Raw genomic sequence first — 21,824 nt, 5'->3', positions numbered from 1 at the left:
CTCAAGTTAATTAATCACATGCCCTCAGATTGCTGATCAGGGTGTGAACTTCAGAAGCTATCATGGCAAAAAAAAAATAAAAAAATTAAATTGGCATTTATATTCATCTTAGAACTTATTCAGCCAGCAAATACATCATACAATCACATAGTACAGATTATCTCACAGATTATCTCATATACATTTTTCACTGACAGTAATAATACAATAAATCTGTCTTGTAATTTAACCCTTGTGGGTAGCTGGTCTGCAAACCGGAGATCCAAAAGGCCTCCCTAGTCCTTAGGCGAGAGACCCATTCACCTCCCCTCCGTTGACAGTGTACTCTTTCAAGAACTGACACAGTAAGGCTCTCTGTACATCCTCCATGTTTATCCAAAAAATGTCGTGATAATCCCGACATATCTTTCTTAACCTTATCTATATTTGGATTATAATCAGTGAAATGTTCTGATATGCAAACCTTTAGTTTGCGTATTGTTTGTTAAACCTACATACTGTAAATGACATAAATTGCATGTAAGGCTAAGTTCACACACTGCGTTTTTTTGATGCTACGTTTATGTGCGTTTTTCGGGTGCGTTTTTGTTCAGAAAACTGCATGACTTTGCTTCTCCAGCAAAGTCTATGAGTTTTCATTTTTGCTGTCTTCACACAGCGTTTTTTTTAGCTGCGTTTTTGTGGTGCCCACAAAAACGCAGCATGTCAATTATTTTTGCGTTTTTCACTGCGTTGTCCACTCATTGAGTTCAATGAGATGTTCAAAAACGCAATGAAAAACGCAAATTGCAAATATAGCGGCATTTTAGTGCGTTTCTATGACTAAAAACGCAGCTATAAACGCAACGGATGGGTAGTAAAGTGACATGCACAGGAAGAGGATTCCTTCTGTTAGTAAACACAGAAGTGTGAATCCTCCCGGTACTGCCACCGCTGCTTCCATTTCCCGCCCAGTGCCATGTCCGCTCCCGTGCGGCGCCATGTCCGGGCGGGAGGTGGAAGCGGCTGCTAAATCAAAAGTGAACAGTAGAAAAATCTCATACTCTCCTGTCTGCAGACTCCCGGTGCAATGTCCGCTCCCAGCTTCTCTTCCCGGTACCGCCACCCCCGCTCTGGCTGTGTGCCGGCTTCTAGGCACGTCCGATAGCTGCAGGACCTGGCGGTGAGGACCTGGTGGTGATCACTTGATGCGGTCACCTGACGCATCAGCTGATCGTAAGTCTCGCGGTGATGCCGGCTTTTTACCGCCCGGCCGGCTATCAGCTGATGCTGTCAGGAAACTTCATCAGCTGATTACCGGCAGCTCCTGCAGCGGTCGGACGGGAGTCAGCATGGACGTGTGTAGTGGTTTCTTTTTGCACTGATGCATCAGCCTAGACTGTACAGCGAGCGCCGAGTGACTGATTCCCTGGCGCTTGCAGTCAATTCATGACAGTTGCAGACAGGCCAGGCTGAACTCCGGAGTTCAGGTGAGAGCACCGGAGATCAGCCCGGCCTGTCTGCAGCTGTCATGAACTGAACCGCAAGTGCCGGGGAATCAATCACTCAGCTCTCGCTGTACAGTCTCGGCTGCACTCCGGAGCTCAGGTGAGAGCTCCAGAGGGCAATGCAGGTAGCTGAATCCAGGCCTGGCATTACTGGAGTTTCCTCCGGTAGCCAGTCCGACGCTGCACAGAAGTGTGTAGGGTTTTCTTGCACTGATGCATCAGCTGATTGTATAAAAGCCGTTTATACAATCAGCTGATGTGTGATGTGATTCAGGCCCTTGAACCTGACACATCATCTGATCGCTTTGCCTTCCAGCAAACCGATCAAATGATATTGGATCCGGATTGGACGGCACGGGACCCTTGACCCAGGATTACTGCGGAGGGGGGTTATTTATTTCAATAAAGATGGAGTCACTAATTGTGTTGTGTTTTATTTCAAATAAAAATATTTTTCTGTGTGTTGTGTTTTTTTTATCTTTACTAGAAATTCATGGTGGCCATGTCTAATATTGGCATGACACCATGAATTTCGGGCTTAGGGCCAGCGGATAATACACAGCTAGCCCTAACCCCATTATTACCCAGCGAGCCACCTGGCATCAGGGCAGCTGGAAGAGTTGGATACAGCGCCAGAAGATGGCGCTTCTATGAAAGCACCATTTTCTGGGGTGGCTGCGGACTGCAATTCGCAGCGGGGGTGCCCAGAAAACTTGGGTAGACTGCATTGAAGATTCCAATCCCCAGCTGCCTAGTTGTACCTAGCTGGATTCAAAAATTGGGCGACGCTCACGTCATTTTTTTTTTTTAAATTATTTCATGAAATTCATGAAATAATAAAAAAAAAGGGCTTCCCTATATTTTTGGTTCCCATCCGGGTACAAATAGGCAGCTGGGGGTTCAGGGCAGCCTGTACCTGCCTGCTGTATCCGGCTAGCATACAAAAATATGGCGAAGCCCACGTCATTTTTGGGTGGGGGCAAAGAAATCCTGTATACAGTCTTGGATGGAGTATGCTGAGCCTTCTAGTTCGGCAGCTGCTGTCTGCTATCCTGCATCCACTAGTTGATGGAGTATGCTGAGCCTTGTAGTTCTGCTCCCCCTGCCTCTCCCTCCAGCATACAGTCCTGGATGGAGCATGCTGAGCCTTGTAGTTCTGCAGCTGTCTGCTCTCTTGCATACACTAGTGGAGAATGAAGAACATATTGAAGAAGGAAATGACATCAGACCTTTTTTCTTTTTTTTCAACAATCTTTAATGGCATTGTTCACTGATAAAAAAAACGCAAAAAAACGCAGTGCGCAAAAACGCAGCAAAAAATGCACCAAAACGTGGTAAAAACGCATGCATTTGTTATGCCTTTTTTTGCCGTGGGTGCGTTTTTGTGCATTTTTTGACGTAAAAAAAACGCTCATAAACGCAGCGTCAAAAAAACGCAGTGTGTGAACTTAGCCTTATTAACTGCCCCAGGAAACTGGATTCGGATCCCACAAAGATATTCATGAAGAAAGTAAAATCAATGTTAGAGGAGCCATTGAATGTCATAAACAAGAGAGAATTTGATTATTTGCTGGTGGAGGAACCCATAACACCTATATTTCATGCGCTCCCCAAGATTCATAACAGGGTTTTTTCCCCTCCACTACGACCTATCGTTTCTGGAACTGGATCTCTTCTGGAACATTTATCTGCATGGGTTGACAATTTTTTACAGCCCTTTGTGTCTTTGATGCCCAGCTTTATTAAGGACTCTAAACAATTGTTGCAACAAATGGATAAATTTAATTTTCCTGAAAACGCATGTTGGATAACACGTAATGTTACTGCATTGTATTCCATGATGCCACATCAGAGGACTGTGGAAGTATTACAACATTCGTTTAGAAGAACTAATTTATATCCTAAAGATCTAAATGAAATTTTGGTTATGGCGACAACCTTTTTGTTGGAGCACAATTATTTTATGTTGAATGGTTCTTTTTTTCTACAGGTATCTGAAAGCCCTATGGGTGGTAAGGCTTCTCCTTCACTAGCGAACATCTATATGTCCTATTGGGAAAGAGAATATTTATTTACAGATTGTAATCTGTTTTCAGATCGCATCCTATGGATGGGTCATTAAATTGATGATCTGATCATTGTATGCGATCGGATCATCAATGTGGACGAATTCCAGCGTTATTTGCAGGATAACGATATGAATCTTTTTTTCATATCTGAATACAAATCTGACATCACCCCATTTTTGGATATATTGTTAAAGGGTAATAAAGAATCAAATTTAGTATCCACGGAATTATATAAAAAAACCATTTCAGGCAATACTATATTGCATTCATCAAGTTGCCACCCCAAACATGTAACTAAAAATTTACCAGTGGGGGAGTTTATTAGAGCCAGGAGAGCATGTAGTGACCCTGATAATTATATTAAAACCTCGGAATCAATCAAGAGCAGGCTGAAGAAAGGGATACAGTACAACAAATTTATGCAGAGCTAATCGTATTGCGACATCTGGTACCCGTAATGATTTTCTTTATAGTACTAAAACTAAAAATATGAATAATGCTTCTGTCAGATCTACAGTAACTTTTTCAACTACCTATTCTCAAGAATATAATAAGATAGTAGAATAATCAAAAAACATTTACCGGTATTATACCAGGAGGATAAGCTTTCTTCAATCTTGAATAATGGAGTTAATTTTGTCCCTAAAAGAGCAAATACTTTGGGTAATTTATTATCACCAAGCTTATATACGAATAAAACAACTAGCAAGGAAATATGGTTACAACAAAAAGGTTGCTATAGATGTGGATTCCCAAGATGCGGGTTATGCAAGTATATAAGTAAAGGAGCAGTTAAAAATTCTTGTACTACAGGAAAACGCTATACATTGAAGGAATTTGTTAATTGCAACACAACACATACTGTATCAATAGTTACATGCAATTTGTCATTTACAGTATGTACTGTAGGTTCAACAATACGCAAAATAAAGGTTTGTATATCAGAATATTTAACTGATTGTAATCCAAAAAAGATAAGGTTAAGAAAGATATGTCGGGATTATCACGACATTTTTTGGATAAACATGGAGGATGTACAGAGAGCCTTACTGTGTCAGTTCTTGAAAGAGTACACTGTCCACGGAGGGGAGGTGACTGGGTCTCTCGCCTGAGGACTAGGGAGGCCTTTTGGATCTCTTGTTTGCAGACCAGCTACCCACAAGGGTTAAATTACAAGACAGATTTATTGTATTATTACTGTCAGTGAAAAATTTATATGAGATAATCTGTACTATGTGATTGTATGATGTATTTGCTGGCTGAATAAGTTCTAAGATGAATTTAAATGCCGATTTAAATGTTTTTTTTTTTCTTTTTGCCATGATAGCTTCTGAAGTTCAAGCCCTGGTGAGCAACCTGAGGGCATGTGATTAATTAACTTGATGTGGGGTGATCCTCTAGTATAATGGAGTGTATAAAATGTCTATACAGTCTGTGTGTGTTAAGCTATGAGCAAGAGCTCGGATAGAGCTTGAAACACGTAGGACGCAATTGGTTTTATATAATGGAATTTTTTTAGACATTTATTTTTTTATACACAACAATAAATGTTTTGAATTTTATTAAGACTCCAGAAAAAAATAATTGGGACTGGATAATCAAATTCTAAGTGCTGGATTAAACCTCCTTCTATTGTTCAAGCTTCTGGGAACCGGCCCACTGACTGTCCGTGCACTGATCATCAAAATCGGCCATGGTTGCTTAAAAGATGAGCTGAACACACATATATTACCTTGATACTTATGCCAATCTATCTGATGGTAAATAACTATTTTCTGACAGTTTTTGAAGGCTGCAGTGAGAAATTATTTTCCATTTTGTTTTTTTGGTTCCATAACAGAATTAACAAACCAAGAGCCCCATCCCGACCACACTGAAGAAATTACACCTTGATACAATGTAAAGTAGTCAGTGTACAGCTTGTTAAACAGTGTAAGGCTAGGTTCACACACTGCGTTTTTTTGACGCTGCGTTTTTGTGCGTTTTTTGCTGCAAAAAACGCACAAAAACGCACCCGCGTCAAAAAACGCGGCAAAAACGCACGCATTTTTGCCGCAATTTGGTGTGCTTTTTGCTGCGCTTTTGCTCACTGCGTTTTTATGCGTTTTTTATCAGTGAACAAAAAAAAAGGTCTGATGTCATTTCCTTCTTCAATATGTTCTTCATTGTCCACTAGTGTATGCAGGAGAGCAGACAGCTGCAGAACTAGAGGGCTCAGCATGCTCCATCCAATAGTGTATGCAGGAGAGCAGACAGCAGCTGCAGAACTACAAGGCTCAGCATGCTCCATCCAGGACTGTATGCTGGAGGGAGAGTCAGGAGGAGCAGACTTACAAGGCTCAGCATACTCCATCCACTAGTGGATGCAGGAGAGCAGACAGCAGCTGCAGAACTACAAGGCTCAGCATACTCCATCCAATAGTGTATGCAGGAGAGCAGACAGCAGCTGTCGAACTACAAGGCTCAGCATCCTCCTTCCAGGACTGTATGCAGGATTTCTTTGCCCCCACAAACAAAAAAAATGAAGTGGGCTTCGCCATATGTTTGTATGCTAGCCGGGTACAGCAGGCAGGTAAGGGCTGCCCTCAACTCCCAGCTGCCTATTTGTACCCGGCTGGGAACCAAAAATATAGAGAAGCCCTTTTTTTTTTAATTTCATGAATTTCATGAAATAATTAAAAAAAAATGATGTGAGCTTTGCCTAATTTTTGAGTTCAGCCAGGTACAACTAGGCAGCTGGGGATTGGAATCCACAGTGCAGGGTGCCCATGCTTTCTGGGCACCCCCGCTGCGAATTGCAGTCCGCAGCCACCCCAGAAAATGGCGCTTTCATAGAAGCGCCATCTTCTGGCGCTGTATCAACTCTTCCAGCTGCCCTGGTGATGGTGGCTCGCTGGGTAATAATGGGGTTAGGGCTAGCTGTGTATTATCAGCTGGCCCTAAGCCCGAAATTCATGGTGTCACGCCAATATTAGGCATGGCCACCATGAATTTCTAGTAAAGATAAAAAAAAACACACAGAAAAATATTTTTATTAGAAATAAAACACAACACAATTAGTGACTCCATCTTTATTGAAATAAAGAGCCCCCATCCGCAGTAATCCTGGGTCAAGGGTCCCGCGCCGTCCAATCTGGATCCAATATCATCTGATTGGTTTGCTGGAAGGCAAAGCGATCAGATGATGTGTCAGGATCCAGGATGTGAATCACACGACACAGCAGCTGATTGTATAAACACCGGTTATACAAACAGATGATGCATCAGTGCAAAAAAAAAAATACTCACTTATGTGCTGATTACCGGCAGCTCCTGGAGCGGAGTCTGATCCCGTCCGATCGCTGCAGGAGCTGCCGGTAATGAGGAATGAAGTCTCCTGACGGCATCCGCTGATAGGTTAAACCGGCCGGGCACCCGCGTCACCCCGAGACTTACGATCAGCTGATGTGTCAGGTGACTGCATCAGGTGATCCATCACCAGGTCCTGCAGGCATACGTACCTGGGGAGACTGCACACAGCCGGAGCGGCGATACCGTGAGAGGAGCTGGGAGCGGGCATGGCACCGGGAGGCTGCAGACAGGTGAGTATGACTTTTTTTTTTCTGCTGTTCACTTTTGTTTTCGCAGCTGCCTCCACCTTCGCCCAGACATGATGCCGCACGGGAGCTGACATGCACAGGACTGGAGGTGGAAGCGGCGGTGACGGTACCAGGAGGATTCACGCATCTGTGTTTACTGACAGACGGAATCCTCTTCCTGTACACGTCACTGTACTACCCACCTCCTGCGTTTATAGCTGCACTTTTGGTCTTAGAAACGCACCAAAACGCAGCTATAATAACAATTTGCGTTTCTCATTGCATCTTTCAACATCCCATTGCACTCAAAGGATGAAAAACGCGGTGAAAAACGCGGGAATAATTGACATGCTGCATTTTTGTGGTCACCACAAAAACGCAGCTGAAAAAAAACGCTGTGTGCAGACAGCAAAAATGAAAACTCATAGACTTTGTTGGGGGAAGCAAAGTCATGCAGTTTTCTGGGGAAAAACGCACCTGAAAAACGCGCAAAAACGCTGCGAAAAACGCACTGCGTGAACTTACCCTAAATTTGGTGTTTCCTTTAGATAACTCAGCACACAGCCATTAGTGTTTAAAGTACTGGCAACAAAAGTGAGTACTCCCTAAGTGAAAAGGGACCAATTGTGTCCATATTGTCAATATTTTGTGTCAACATCTTTATTTTCAAGTACTGCAATAACTCTTTGGTATAACTCATGGGTATGGAGTTCACTAGCGTTTCACAGGAATCCTCTTCCACTTTTCCATGATCATGGAGCTGGTGGATGTGAGAGACCTTACGCTATTCCACCTTCTGTTTGTGGATGCCTCACAGATGCTCAATAGGGTTTAGGTGTGGAGACATTCTTGGCCAGTCCAGCACCTTTACCCTCAGTTTCTTTAGCAAGGCAGTGGTCATCTTAGAGGTGTGTTTGGGGTCGTTATAATGTTTTAAAAATGCCCTGAACATCCAAAGGTCACATATAGAAAAGGAAGATCTTTACATGATAGATTAGTCCATAGCCACTACAATAAAGCCAAACAAGTAGGAACATAGCTGGACCTCACAATATGCAGACCCTTTAGATGTGGAGAATGCTCTTTTTGCAGATGACTAACACCAAGCAAAACGTTTAGTGCATCCACAAATAAAGAATGTGTCTTTGCAAACTGCAGAATGGCAGGTGTGATATACAGTATATGGCAACTATATTTTTAAAGCAAGGAGGGATTCAGAAAACACATCACTTAACATCTGGGTACCAAATGACACAAACATGATACCACTCTGTCAAGGCATGTTAGGTAATGTTGTCAGGGAAATGGATTTCTAGATAGTAAATATGAATAGAAATATACAAGCCCCCTTAATATTTTGGATGTACCCATCTCATTTCTACATATTTGGCACCTCTGACACATAGGGGTTAAAAACATCTTGTCATTGACCTATTATTTGGCTTTTTGTTGCATTTGTATCATTATGGGCCAATATATTAATAACTGTAAAACATAGTATGAAGAACAGTTCCATTAGCATACCTGCATCATATTGTTAGTGAACTTTTAGTCCCCATCTGGATCTCCTTGCTATAAATTCATCAATATAAATGTGCATGTCACTTTTACAACTTGGTGGACATGCGCGCTATACTATGAGAACCGGAGATATGCACACAACACATATTGGAGTTACTGACCACAGCATCTAGTGGTCACGTGCATGGCACCATGACAACCGGGGGCACCATGACAACCATATGCGCCATACCTAATAGCCAACAAGAAAAACAAACTTTATAAACTTCGTCTGACAACAGGATTTTTTTTCAAGCACCAGCCAAGTTCCTCCTAAACACAGCAGCATGGAGCAAAATTGCCAGAGAGACACAGGTACAGTCACCTGTGTTATTAATTTGTCATCCCACAACCCACTAATCTAGAACTCAGTGTGCTCTCCAGAGGTCTCACATTTTATGCTACAAAACCTCTAAACAAAACAGAACTTTATAGTGACATGGTAAAGAGGACTTGAGGCTTAAAAGCAGCCAAACACAAGTCAGACTAAAGAACAAGAAAACCTCTGACTGGACATCTCCTCCTGTCTGCAACACCATTTTGGATCAATATATTAACTCATTTAGATATTCAGTATAGTCCACGATATTGGACAAAAGAGAAATGGAAACATCTAATATCAGTGTGCAGGAGAGAAAGGCAATTCACAGCCTGAAGAAAAACAACTAGATCACTATTAACCCCTTCAGCCCCCAGCCTGTTTTCACCTTAAAGACCCGGCCATTTTTTGCAATTCAGACCAGTGTCACTTTATGAGGTTATAACTCTGGAACGCTTCAACAGATCCTGGCGATTCTAACATTGTTTTTTCATGACATATTGTCAGTGGTAAATTTAGGCCGATATGTTTTGCGTTTATTTGTGAAAATTTCGGAAATTTGGTGAAAATTTTGAAAATTTCGCAATTTTCAAAATTTTAAATTTTAAAATTTTAAATTTTATGCCCAAAATGTGCAATCTGCATTGAAACAAAATTTGACAGGTGCAAAAGTATGGGAACCCTTATCAATTTCTTGATTTGAATACTCCTAACTACTTTTTACTGACTTACTGAAGCACTAAATTGGTTTCTAACCTCATTGAGCTTTGAACTTCATAGGCAGGTGTATCCAATCATGAAAAAAGGTATTTAAGTTGGCCACTTGCAAGTTGTTCTCCTATTTGAATCTCCAATGAAGAGTGGCATCATAAGCTCCTCAAAACAACTCTGAAATGATCTGAAAACAAAGATTATTCAAAATAGTTGTTCAGGGGAAGGATACAAAAAGTTGTCTGAGAGATTTAAACTGTCAGTTTCCACTGTGAGGAACATAGTAAGGAAATGGAAAAAACAGGTACAGTTCTTGTTAAGCCCAGAAGTTGCAGGCCAAGAAAAATATCAGAAAGGCAGAGAAGAAGAATGGTGAGAATAGTCAAGGACAATCCACAGACCACCTCCAAAGACCTGTAGCATCATCTTGCTGCAGATGGTGTCAATGTGCATCGGTCAACAAGACAGCGCACTTTGCACAAGGAGAAGCTGTATGGGAGAGTGATGCGAAAGAAGCCGTTTCTGCAAGCACGCCACAAACAGTCACCCGAGGTATGCAAAAGCACATTTGGACAAGCCAGTTACATTTTGGAAGAAGGTCCTGTGGACTGATGAAACAAAGATTGATTTGTTTGGTCATACAAAAAGGCGTTATGCATGGAGGCAAAAAAACACGGCATTCCAAGAAAAGCACTTGCTACCCACAGTAAAATTTGGTGGAAGTTCCATCATGCTTTGGGGTTGTGTAGCCAATGCCGGCACCGGGAATCTTGTTAAAGTTGAGGGTTGCATGGATTCAACTCAGTATCAGCAGATTCTTGACAATAATGTGCAAGAATCAGTGACAAAGTTGAAGTTATGCAGGGGATGGATATTTCAGCAAGACAATGATCCAAAACCCCGCTCCAAATCTACTCAGGCATTCATGCAGAGGAACAATTACAATGTTCTGGAATGGCCATCCCAGTCCCCAGACCTGAATATCATTGAACATCTGTGGGATGATTTGAAGCGTGCTGTTCATGCTCGGCGACAATCAAACTTAACTGAACTGGAATTGTTTTGTAAACAGAAATGGTCACATATACCTTCATCCAGGATCCAGGAACTCATTAAAAGCTACAGGAAGCGACTAGAGGCTGTGATTTCTGCAAAAGGAGGATCTACATAATATTAATATCAATTTTATGTTGAGGTGCCCATACTTTTGCACTTGTCAAATTTTGTTTAAATGCAGATTACATATTTTCTGTTGGTACAATAAACCTCATTTCAATCCAGAAATATTACTGAGTCCATCAGTTATTAGATATATGAAACTGAAATAGCTGTTGCAAAAACCCAAATTGTTATAAAGAAAAAAGGTTAACATTACTAGGGGTGCCCAAACTTTTTCATATGACTGTATGTCACACAAAATAGTTACTAAATAACATTTCCCATGTGTCTACTTTACACCAGCGCAATTTTTGAAACATTTTTTTTTCCGTTAGGAAGCTAGAAGGGTTCAAAGTTCATCAGCAATTTCTCATTTTTCCAACAAAATTTACAAAAAAAAATTTTTAGAGACCACATCACATTTGGAGTGATTTGAGAAACCTAGGCAACAGAAAATACCCAAAAGTGACCCCATTCAAAAATCTGCACCCCTCACTCTGCTCAAAACCACATCCAAGAAGTTTATTAACCCTTTAGGAGCTTCACAGCAAGCAAAGCAATGTAGAAGGAAAAAATGAAAATTTTACTTTTTTACACAAAAATGTTACTTTAGCCATAAAATATAGCATTTTCACAAGAGTATCAGGAAAAAAATGCACCATATAATTAATAGTGCAATTTTTCCTGAGTACACCAATATCTCATATGTGGTAGAAATCAGTTGCTTGGGCGCATAGCAGGACTCGGAAGAGAAGGAGCATCATTTGATTCTTTGAAAGCAAAATAGTCTGGAATCATTAGCGGATGCAATGTTGCGTTTGGAGACCCCCTGAGGTGCCTAAACAATGGAACTCACCCACAAGTGACCCCATTTTGGAAACTCCCTCATGGAATTTATCTATTTACTACGAAATTGTTATTTCAACCAGGTAGCTTTTTCACCTTTTTTTCACAAGGGTATCAGGAAAAAATGCACCATAAAACGTATTGTGCAATTTCTCCTGAGTACACCAATATCTCATATGTGGTGGAAATCAATTGTTTGGGCACACGGCAAGGCTCGGAAGAGAAGGAGCATCATTTTACAGCAAAATTGGGAGACCCCCATGAGGTGCCTAAACAATGGAGCTCCCCCACATGTGACCCCATTTTGGAAACTAGACCTCCCCATACAAAGAAATTAGTTTGGCGAAATAAAAAATACGGACGTCAGTAAAAAAAAAATAATAATAATAATATGAGTGCCTGAAACTGACACTAAGGCAAGTGCCACACGTGAGAGCGATGCACGAATCTTGCATCAGATCATCCAGCACAGTCACACACTTCTGTCTGGAAGAGAGCGAACATGCCGGATAATGCGAAGTGAGACTGGTGCATCGCTCTCATGTGTGGCACTGGGCTGACCCTTACAATATTTAGTAAAAAATAATGTAGTTGACGATTACTACGGTATAATTTTACTGGCCCTTAACTTAGTTTATTTGTGTTTCTTTCTTAGCTTACAGAAAAAAAATCAGGACGCACGCATGGATGTGCTTCAAAAAGGGGGGGAACTAGGTGGGATGGAAAAAAAGATGTATGGAGAATGGGAGAGTGCGCGGCGGATGGAGGCACAGCGAAGGATGGGAGAGTGTGTGGCGGAGGATGGGAGAGGGCGGTGGGGGATGGGAGAGGGCGGCGGAGAATGGGAGAGGGCAGTGGATGATGGGAGAGGGCTTGGTGGAGGATGGGAGAGGTCGAGGTGGAGGATGGGAGAGGGTACGGTGGATGGAGGAGCGGCGAAGGATGGGAGAGTGTGTGGCGGAGGATGGGAGAGGGCGGTGGAGGATGGGAGAGGGCAGCGGAGGATAGGAGAAGGATGGGAGAGGGCGCGGCGGAGGATGGGAGAGGGCGTGGTGGAGGATGGGAGAGGGCACGGTGGATGGAGAAGCGGTGGAGGATGGGAGAGGGCGGGCAACAGATCAGGGTGAGAGGTGGTGGAGGGAGCAGCAGATTGGGGAGGGTGAGAGAGCAGGCAGCAGATAAGGGAGGGTGAGATAGCAGGCAGCAGATAAGGGAGGGTGAGAGAGCAGGCAGTAGATCAGGGAGGGTGAGACAGCAGGCAGCAGATAAGGGAGGATGAGATAGCAGGCAGCAGATAAGGGAGGGTGAGAGAGCAGGCAGTAGATCAGGGAGGATGAGAGAGCAGGTAGCAGATCAGGGAGGGTGAGAGAGCAGGCAGTAGATCAGGGAGGATGAGAGAGCAGGTAGCAGATCAGGGAGGGTGAGAGAGCAGGCAGCAGATCAGGGAGGGTGAGAGAAGGAAGAGAGCAGGCAGCAGATCAGAAAGGGTGAGAGATGGTGGAGGGGGCAGCAGATGAGGATGGGAGAGAGCGGGCAGCAGCTCACGGAGGGGAACAGCGGCTGATGGGGACGAGCGGTGGCAGATAGAAGGGGCTGCAGCAGAAAGGGGAGATCGGCGGTGGTGACAGTGGATCGGGTAATCGGGGGCAGGGGCAGCCGATTGGGGGGCAGGGGCTTACCAGGGCACTTGCAGGGATCGCTCTCCTCAGCTTCCACAGATGGAGTGAAGCTGAGGGGAGTGATCATCGGCCCCAGATCCACGGTGATTGGAAATCGGTCACAAGGCCAGTCTCTCCAATCAGAGCTGGGGTAGGGGGAATCAGAGATCACCCAGTTCCAGCCAATGATCACTTCTATAGCTCCACAGATCGTGGCTGGATTTCAGTGTTTCAGCCATTTTCAATGACTGTAACATAACAGTGCCTGGGATTGGCTGAGTGGTGTTCATCAGCCAATCACTGCCTCCGTAGGCCTGGGGAGGAGGCACCACTCCTCATGAGGTCTGGCAGAGGTCCCCTCATCCCCGAATCTAAGGTTTGTGTGAACCGATCGCACTCACCAGGGCTTCGGGGCCGTGAATTCGCCATGACGTACTGGGTACGTCATGGGTCGTTAAGTACGAGACCCTTTGACCTTTCTTGCCTCTCACCGCGCAACACCACCAACGCAGGTAAGGCCATGATGTGCAGTGGTGCACAGATCTTTGAGCACCCAAGGCCAGAAGAAAGCCATGTTGTTGGCTGTGACATGCTGGGCAATCAGGTGGAAGTGTTGGAGGATGATGAGACACAGTTACCCTCAGGTCAGCCTGAAATATCCATTTCCGAAGATATTGACCTTCAGGAATTTGAAGACGACATGGTCGATGATGAGGTGACTGATACAACATAAACGAGTGGCATGGATTGCGAGAGCAGCAGTGCAGGGGAGCATGTGTCCATAGTCTGCAAAAAAGATGTAAGACATAGGGTTTTGACACCTGCCAGAGGTCAATCGACTGTGCACATTACACCACCACCTGTGGCATCTCGGAGTCCAAGGGTCCGTGAACCACCTCAGCCATCTCAGAGTCCAAGGGTCCATGCTGTGATTGTGTGGGAGCTTTTTTCCAAGAGTCCTTCGGACCAAACGGTTGACATTTGTCAAATCTGTCAGACCAAGCTTAGCAGAGGCAAAAATACTTCCAGGTTGGGCACCTCCAGCATGAGAAACCATATGTTAGCCAAGCACACCACTAGGTGGTTGACAGCTCTAGGTGAAAAACACGATTTCCAGACTCAAAACTCTGCCACTTCCCCTGGGCTGCCTGCTTCCCAAACAGGTGTGCAAGAAGGTGGTGCTGATGCCTCCTTCTCCCAACCTGATGTTGGCTAAACTCAATCATCAACGACATCAGCTTCGATGTCCCATTGTTCCGTTCAGTTGTTCTTACCACAGACCTTTGAACAGAAGTGAAAATACCCAGTTACGCACCCAAGGGCAGAAACCATAACTGCACACATTGCATGATTAAGCCCTTGAGATGTTGCTGTATCGGCTTGTGGGAGGCTTTCTGCGACCTTTTGGCGGTGTTAGAACATCGGTACTCTGTGCCTAGCCGCCACTATTTTTCTCGTTGTGCCGTCCCCGCGCTCCACAATAACGTGTCTGTAAACATAAAACGGGCTCTCACCAATGCCATAACAGGGAGGGTCCACTTAACCACAGACACGTGGACAAGCAGAAGTGGACAGGGACTCTACATCTCACTGACGGCACACTGGGTGAACCGGGTAGCGGCTGGTACAGAGTCTGAGCTGGCAACATCCCATATAATTCCCACACCAAGAATAGAGGGGCCCACTTTAATAACAGTTTCAATAGCCTCCTACACAGTAACAACTCCCTCCTCCTCCTTCTCTTCATCTGGCTCCTGTGCATCCTCCTCAACATCCGCGGGTGTCCAACCTTCGACATCATTCCCCAGCTGGGATCTCTGCAGCACTGCCTCGGCTAAGCGTCAACACTAGAGCGACCAGTCGTGGTTCGGCTCGAGTTCGGTTCGTCGAACGGAGGTCTCGTTCGAGTTCAGTTCGTCGAACGTTCAACGAACCGAACTCGAACCGCATAGGAAACAATGGCAGGCAATCACAAACACATAAAAACACCTAGAAAACACCATCAAAGGTGTCCAAAAGGTGACAAACAACTCACAACACAACACAAACACATGGGAAAGTGACAAGGACATATACTCATGCGAAAACAAAAGAGCTGGACAAGGAAAAAGAGGAGGAGACACAGATATAGGCATGGCACGCCCTTCTAAAATCATGTAAAACACTGCAAGGTGACTCCAAGCGGAGTCTCCCTTTTTTCCAAAAATTGGGCCACATACACACCCACCCCTTCAGTGGCAGCACTTGTGCCCCAGTTGTACACTTCACAGCTAGATTTGCATCAACCACATTCAAAAATACGCCATACATAACCATTCCCAGGATGACTCCGGGGTAGGTAGCAAAGTCTTTGCTGAACCATGACTTGTTCATCTTGGCTCCTTTTAAAAAACACAGCAAGCAAGGGTTACTCCAAGCGGAGTCTCCCTTTTTTCCAAAAATTGGGCCCCACACACACCCACCCCTTCAGTGGCAGCACTTGTGCCCAGTTGTACACTTCACAGCTAGATTTGCATCAAGCACATTCAAAAATACGCCATTCTTAACCGTCCCCAGGATGACACCGGGGTAGGTAGCAAAGTCTTTCCTGATCCCAGCTCTGTTCATCTTGGCTCCTTTTTAAAAACACTGTAAGCAAGGGTTACTCCAAGCGGAGTCTCCCTTTTTTCCAAAAATTGGGCCCCACAGACACCCCATCAGTGGCAGCACTTGTGCCCTAGTTGCAAACAGGATGTTTTGATTTGCATCAAGCACATTCAAAACTACGCCATCCTTAACCGTCCCCAGGATGACACCGGGGTAGGTAGCTAAGTCTTTCCTGATCCCAGCTCTGTTCATCTTGGCTCCTTTTTAAAAACACTGTAAGCAAGGGTTACTCCAAGCGGAGACTCCCTTTTTTCCAACAATTGGGCCCCACACACACCCACCCCTTCAGTGGCAGCAGTTGTGCCCCAGTTGTACACTTCACAGCTAGATTTGCATCAAGTACATTCAAAAATACGCCATTCTTAACCGTCCCCAGGATGACACCGGGGTAGGTAACAAAGTCTTTGCTGAACCATGACTTGTTCATCTTGGCTCCTTTTAAAAAACACAGCAAGCAAGGGTTACTCCAAGCGGAGTCTCCCTTTTTTCCAAAAATTGGGCCACACAGACACCCCATCAGTGGCAGCACTTGTGCCCTAGTTGCAAACAGGATGTTTTGATTTGCATCAAACACATTCCAAATCCACAAGCATTTACTCTCCCCAGGATGACACAGGGGTAGTAAATTCCTTGTGGATCTATGACTTGTTCATTTTGATGAACGTTAGTCTGTCCACATTGTCACTGGACAGATGTGTGCGCTTATCTGTCAGCACACACCCAGCAGCACTGAAGACACGTTCAGAGACAACGCTGGCAGCTGGACACGACAAAATCTCCAAGGCGTAAGTGGAGAGCTCTGGCCATTTTTCAAGATTTGAAACCCAAAATGATCAAAGCTCCATTTGCAAAGTCATGGCATCAATGTTCATTTGGAAATACTCCTGTATCATCCTCTCCAGCCGTTGACTATGTGTCAGACTTGTTGTCTCTGGTGGCCTTGCAAAGGACGGTCTAAAAAAATTATGAAAAGATTCCATAAAATTGCTGTTACCAGCACCAGATACGGTGCTACTGGTACGGGTAGACTGCTGAAGATGACGAGACCGTCCCATGTTTTTCAAGTTACAACTGGGAGATTCACTCCCTGCACCTGCACGGTTGTTTGGTGGAAAAGCCGAGCTAAGATCGAGTAACAGCTTCTGCTGATACTCCTGCATACGTGCGTCCCTTTCTATGGCTGGAATTATGTCACAAAATTTGGACTTGTATCGGGGATCTAATAGTGTGGCAAGCCAGTAGTCGTCATCACTTCTAATTTTGACAATACGAGGGTCATGTTAGAGGTAGTGCAGCAAGAAGGCGCTCATGTGTCTTGCGCAGCCATGCGGACCAAGTCCACGCTGTGTTTGTGGCATAGAGGTGCTAACCGTTCTTTCTTCCTCTGACATCTCCCCCCAACCTCTTTCAACAGAAATTTGACCAAGGTCTCCCTCATCCGCTGAGTCTTCCATGTCCATGGACAGTTCGTCCTCCATTTCTTCATGTTTTCTTGCACCTTCCTCAACATTTCGCCTGCTAACATGCACCCTTGTTGATCCCTGTCCCCTATGGTCCCATGCCTGCCGCGTTGGTGATGATGAACGTCTGGACCTTGGTGATGTTGTTGTGTCTTGCGCATATGAATCCTCCTGTAGTTCCTCCCCTTCCTGTTGTCTCACCCCCTGACTCCGAATAGTGTTTAGCGTGTGCTCCAGCATGTAAATGACTGGAATTGTCATGCTGATAATGGCATTGTCAGCGCTAAACATATTCGTCGCCATGTCGAAACTGTGCAGAAGGGTGCATAGGTCCTTGATCTGAGACCACTCCATCAGGGTGATCTGCCCCACCTCTGCATCTCGTTGGCCCAGGCTATACGTCATGACGTATTGCACCAGGGTTCGGCGGTGCTGCCACAGTCGCTGTAACATGTGGAGAGTCGAATTCCAGCGTGTCGCCACATCGCATTTCAGGCGATGAACCGGCAGGCCGAAAGACTTCTGGAGCGATGCAAGTCGCTCAGCTGCGGCGGTTGAACGGCGGAAGTGAGCAGACAGTTTTCAAGCCCTGGTCAGAAGGCCATCTAGGCCGGGATAGTGTGTTAAAAATTGCTGGACAACAAGGTTCAACACGTGAGCCATACAAGGCACGTGTGTCACCTTGCCCAGGCGAAGGGCCGCACCCAGGTTTGCAGCATTGTCGCACACGGCCTTACCAGGCTGCAGGTTGAGTGGAGACAACCATTTATTAAACTCAGTCTCTAGAGCTGCCCACAACTCAGCCGCTGTGTGACTCCTATTTCCAAGACATGTCAAGCTAAAGACCACCTGATGCCGATGCGCTCTGCTGCCAGCATAGTAATGAGGGGTGCGTGATTCCTTCTGCGCAGTGCGAACGCTGGTGGCCTGACCAGGCAGGCTTGGGGCGGAGGTGGAGGACCCAAATGAGGTGGAGGAGGCAGAAGCAGTGGCGGAACTTGGACAGACAGAGGATTGACACACAAGTCGTGGGGACGGCAAGACTTGTGCAGCAGACCCTTCACCATCTATCACCATAGTTACTCAGTGCCCAGTCAGCGACATGTAACGTCCCTGTCCATGCTTACTGGTTCAAGTATCGGTGGTGAAATGCACCCGTTGACACACAGAGTTTCTCAAGGAAGCGGTGATGTTGTGAGCGACATGCTGGTGTAGCGCGGGCACACCTTTCTTAAAGAAGTAGTGGCGACTGGGCATCTGGTACTGGGGCACAGCGACAGACATAAGGTCTCTAAAATCCTGTGTGTCGACCAGGCGGAAAGGCAGCATTTCGGTAGCCAAGAGCTTACAGAGGGATAAAGTCAACCTCTTAGCTTTGTCATGGGTCGCAGGAAATGGCCTTTTATTTGTCCACATCTGAGGGACAAAGATCTGGCTGCTCTGTGTAGACGGTGTTGAGTAGGGTGTCCCTGGAAAAATGCAGCTTTGTGAGGAAAGTGCAGGCGTAGACATGATGTCGCCTTCATCCAACGTTGGTGCCATCGATGTCTGAGAGAGCTGTACACACGTACTTGTTTCCCCTTCCAAACCAACTGACGACCTACCAAGCAAACTGCCTGTTCTGGTTACAGTGGTGGAAGTTTTGCGTGGAAAACCAGGTGTGACAGCTGTCCCCACAGTCCTAGAAGATGAAGAGCGCGCGGATGCACTAGAAGGGGCAGGCGGTGGATGGTTCGCTCCGCTAGGCCGCATTGCAGCACGGTGAGCTTCCCACTGGGACATATGATATTTATTCATGTGACGATTCATGGAAGAAGTTGTCAAACTGCTGAGGTTTTGCCCTCTACTAACAGAATCACGACAAATTTTACAGATCACATAATTTGGGCGATCTTTTGCTATGTCAAAAAAAGACCAGGCTAGGCAAGGCTTAGAGGGCATGCGACCTGCTGATCCACCCCGACTAGTGCTCAGAGGCACAGTGGTGGCTGAGGATGCAGTTGTAGACGTGCTACCAGTACTCCTACTCTGTCCAGGAAGGCGCAAGGTAACTTCGTCGTCAGTTGCATCCGACTCCACCGTCTCTGTTGACCTCCTCGAGGGCCTGACTGTGGGTTGACTGTAGGTGGGATCTATAACTTCCTCATCAATTGTTGTGTTTGCACTCCCCTCACCCTCAGAACGAGCCTCTTCTTGCCCTGACCGAATACTTAAGTTGTCATCCCAATCTGGTATCTGCGTCTCATAGTCATCAGTATGTTCCTCATTGTCTATAACAACAGGTGTTACAGTTTGGGAAAAAGGGTCAACATTATGCTCAGAAACTTGGTCCTCACGGCCTGAATCAGAGTCACAAAGGTTCTGGGCATCACTGCAGACCATTTCCTGGTCTGTACTCACTGTAGCTTTAAAGCAGACCTCTGATTCCCAGGCTATAGTGTGACTGAACAGCTCTGCAGACTCAGCCATCTCAGTTCCACCATACTGTGCAGGGCGGATGGAGACTTCAGAGCTGGGAGAAAGCAAGTTTGATAGGGATGACAACTCAAAGGACTGGTGTTTTTTGGATGCGGTAGTTGAGGTGGCGGAGAGGGCACTTGTTGGACCACTTGAGATCCATTCAAGCATTTTCCTTTTTTGGCCATCATCTACCTTTGTTCCATTTGTTCATGTCCGCAAAAAAGGAAGCACATCGGATTGTCCACGGTAAGTAATAGACATCTTACTTTTGCTGGAAGATGGTCTATCTTCAGCAGATGTTAATGGAGCTTTGCCACCTTCCCCACGGACAAACCCTTTTTTTCCTTTTCCAACACGCCTCTTCCCCTTTCCACCAGCATCTGTCATTTTGCCACTCATTTTGATTGCGACAAGATTGTGCACTTAAAATGTGGTAGTAAAAATTGAGAGGTGGTGTAGATTTCAGAGGTGGTCTAGCTTTATTAACAGCAGAATAAACAACAATAATTATCCCTGACAATGCAAACACGGCCCTTAAACTGGCTGCAGTGTTTGCTAGTATAATGGCTTAGTAACAAAGAGTTTGAGTGTGCAATGCAGGTAGACGTGCTGCAAATATCTTTGCACTAGTGGGACAATACAGAAGTCCAACAGCCACTTTTATGATGCCACTAAGTTCACTCAGTGTTTGCTAGTATAATGGCTTAGTAACAATGAGTTTGAGTGTGCAATGCAGGCAGACGTGCTGCAAATATCTTTGCACTAGTGGGACAATACAGAAGTCCATCAGCCACATTTATGATGCCACTAAGTTCACTCAGTGTTTGCTAGTATAATGGCTTAGTAACAATGAGTTTGAGTGTGCAATGCAGGCAGAAGTGCTGCAAATATCTTTGCACTAGTGGGACAATACAGAAGTCCAACAGCCACGTTTAGGATGCCACTAAGTTCACTCAGTGTTTGCTAGTATAATGGCTTAGTAACAATGAGTTTGAGTGTGCAATGCAGGCAGACGTGCTGCAAATATCTTTGCACTAGTGGGACAATACAGAAGTCCAACAGCCACGTTTAGGATGCCACTAAGTTCACTCAGTGTTTGCTAGTATAATGGCTTAGTAACAATGAGTTTGAGTGTGCAATGCAGGTAGACGTGCTGCAAATATCTTTGCACTAGTGGGACAATACAGAAGTCCAACAGCCACTTTTATGATGCCACTAAGTTCAATCAGTGTTTGCTAGTATAATGGCTTAGTAACAATGAGTTTGAGTGTGCAATGCAGGCAGACGTGCTGCAAATATCTTTGCACTAGTGGGACAATACAGAAGTCCAACAGCCACTTTTATGATGCCACTACGTTCACTCAGTGTTTGCCAGTATAATGGCTTAGTAACCATGAGTTTGAGTGTGCAATGCAGGCAGACGTGCTGCAAATATCTTTGCACTAGTGGGACAATACAGAAGTCCAACAGCCACTTTTATGATGCCACTAAGTTCACTCAGTGTTTGCTAGTATAATGACTTAGTAACAATGAGTTTGAGTGTGCAATGCAGGTAGACGTGCTGCAAAAATCTTTGCACTAGTGGGACAATACAGAAGACCAACAACCACATTTAGGATGCCACTAAGTTCACTCAGTGTTTGCTAGTATAATGGCTTAGTAACAATAAGTTTGAGTGTGCAATGCAGGCAGATGTGCTGCAAATATCTTTGCACTAGTGGGGCAATACAGAAGTCCAACAGCCACGTTTAGGATGCCACTAAGTTCACTCAGTGTTTGCTAGTATAATGGCTTAGTAACAATGAGTTTGAGTGAGCAATGCAGGCAGACGTGCTGCAAATATCTTTGCACTAGTGGGACAATACAGAAGTC

General features: G+C 45.0%; 1 long non-coding RNA gene across 1 annotated transcript in view; it reads right to left on the bottom strand.

The window, feature by feature from the left end:
- Nucleotides 1–21,824, bottom strand: part of LOC142289929 (uncharacterized) — a 439,890-nt gene continuing 418,066 nt past the window's right edge. Inside the window, exons 3-4 of the long non-coding RNA XR_012750190.1 lie at nt 4,139–4,198; nt 1–57 (exon numbers count right to left, since the gene is read on the bottom strand). This is a non-coding gene — a long non-coding RNA (uncharacterized LOC142289929). The remainder of the gene's footprint in view (nt 58–4,138; nt 4,199–21,824) is intronic.

Source organism: Anomaloglossus baeobatrachus, chromosome 2 (assembly GCF_048569485.1).
Source record: "Anomaloglossus baeobatrachus isolate aAnoBae1 chromosome 2, aAnoBae1.hap1, whole genome shotgun sequence".
In the NCBI taxonomy this organism is placed as follows: Eukaryota; Metazoa; Chordata; class Amphibia; order Anura; family Aromobatidae; genus Anomaloglossus; species Anomaloglossus baeobatrachus.
Note: the sequence above shows the minus strand (reverse complement) of the source record. Positions and strands in the feature narration are given on the sequence as shown.